Raw genomic sequence first — 2,289 nt, 5'->3', positions numbered from 1 at the left:
TTTCTCTAGAAGCTGGAGGAGCTTATAGGAGAATGGAGAGGAAATCAACAGGAAGAATCTGTACCCATGGTGGTGGTATTCACAGTGCTAGTGTCTGTGTGGGGGCTCTTATACAGGGTAAACCGTTGCATGGAAATGTGGTGTGCTATGTAACAACTCAGCGTTGAGCTTGAGGAAGGCTTTGCCATCCTGGAGGCCAAAATCTGAGTTCCACAGCTTGGTGTCTTTATTGTGGTGTCTGCGGTCACCATGGCTGCAACACACATGCGCACTAGGACCCCAGGTCAGCACAGCACTGCACCCCTCCTGCTCCACACACACACAGCAGATACCTGGAGGGTGCTGTCTCCTGGTGAGGAGAAGGGTTTGTGTATTGTCCAAATGATTCCACAGGATGAAACCTTCACAGGTGGGAGACGCCTTTCCTAAGCCATGGAGTTCAGACAAAATCCCTCCTCAAGAAATGAGCCTTGTTCCTTTGGGTAATGGTGTAGTGAGGGAACAGGGCGAGATTTTTCTTTGTCTCAGGGAGGGGAGTGTGAGAGGAGGGTGAGGAGCAGCACCACAGGGGCCAGGACGCGGGGCAGAGGCCTCGGGAGGCAGCTCTGCTCAGCACAAGGTTCAGGGTGAGCAGCAGTGCCCGGACAGTGCACAACGCCAGGACTCACAGACAAGTGCCCTCGGTCCTCGGCATGCACAACGCCAGCACTCACAGACACCTGCACTCGGTCCTGAGCCTCACAGCCCAACCAAACTGCCCATGTTTACATTTCCCCAGAGCCCCAGACAGTGGAGGTGAAACCATGTGGATGGAGAGGACAAGGCTGAGCTCTGCATCTCCATTCCACAACTCCTGGTCAGCCTCCCTCTAGACCCAACGTCCACCTCCATTCCCACAGGAGGCCTGCTGAGAGGCAGCAGGAGAGGGCTGATGCATGCAGGCTGAGACTTGGCACCGGCACGTTTCCCAGGTCTGCAGAAGCCCCGGCCTGAGCAACACCTGACCCCAGGTCCCCACCTGACCTGGGGTTCAGTCCACACACTTACAACCTCCATTTCTGCTGACCAGGGAAAAGAGCACACACGGATGAGAGTCTCTGGGTAGGAAAATGAGTCCACTGACACTACCCCATTGTCCAGTCATGAGCTGGATGTGCACAGGCAGGAATGGGAGAAAGGGAAGGTTTGCTAGCTTCAAGGGTGGTGGTCTGGCTTCTCCTCACAGGATTTGGAAGTACTGGGTTAGAACTCAGGCCTGTGCTCGTTGGGCCGTCGCGCCATGACTGGCCATGCCTCTCATTTTGCTGTCAGCTGTTATTCGGGCAGAGCCTTGGTGTTGACTGAGGCTGGGCTCGGGGCTCAAACGCTGTGTCCATACCTCTGGTGTAGCTGGGGGCCCTGTGGGCCTGGGCAGTCACCCTCAGCTCCTTGACTGAGATACAGCCTGGCTAGTGTTTTCCCTGGCTGGATTTGAACCACGATCCTCCAGTCCCCACTTCCCACACAGCCTGGATTGCAGGGAGGACCCTGTGCGTAGCCATGTCCCTCACGTTTTCAACAGGAATTTCAGGGCCTCCTTAGCAGGGAATCCCAGTGTGTCTTCCCAGGCTGATGGGAAAGTGATCGTCAGGTCCCCTGGCCTTCCTCAGTCCTGGGGACCACGGCTGTGTTGCTGCCATTTCCAGGGCGATGCTCTGGTCTCATTGATGTTGGAGCATGCTTTATCGTTTGAAGATCATAGCAACATGATCACATTGTGAACTCAGAGACACCACGGAGTGGCAGCCTCCAGATCCAGAGGGGATCCTTGGCAGTCGGCTGGACAGACGCAGCCAGACGGTGACACCAGCCCTGGGCTGCACGTTGTGTTCTGGATGGACTCTGTGCTTGGGCGTGCTGGGCGTCCTTGAGGGTCCCGTGCACCCCTGTGGCAGACTTGTGTCAGGGCTCACACCCGGTCTCCTCAGTGTGTCCTACACAGTAGTGCAAGGCTGTGTCCTCCGTGGTCACAGAGCTCAGCTGCAGGGAACACTGGTCCTTGGAGGTGTGCACTGGCATGGAGACTCTGCTCTGGAGGCTCGGGCTGTACGCAGTGCTCCCACGTTTATAGATGTGTCCAGTCCACTCCAGCATTTCTCTGAGGCCTGTCGGGTCCAGCTCCACAGTCACCATGCTGACGGAGTCACCAGAGACCGCACAGGAGAGGGACGGCGTCTGTACGGGCCTCAGCAGGCCAGGGCCTGACTCCTGCAGCTGCACCTGGGACAGCACAGCTGTGGACAGAGGAGC

The sequence above is a fragment of the Dipodomys ordii genome, unplaced genomic scaffold (genome assembly GCF_000151885.1).
Source record: "Dipodomys ordii isolate 6190 unplaced genomic scaffold, Dord_2.0 Scaffold317, whole genome shotgun sequence".
Classification (NCBI taxonomy): domain Eukaryota; kingdom Metazoa; phylum Chordata; class Mammalia; order Rodentia; family Heteromyidae; genus Dipodomys; species Dipodomys ordii.
The sequence above is the reverse complement of the archived record's forward strand: the minus strand, read 5'-3'. Positions refer to the sequence as shown.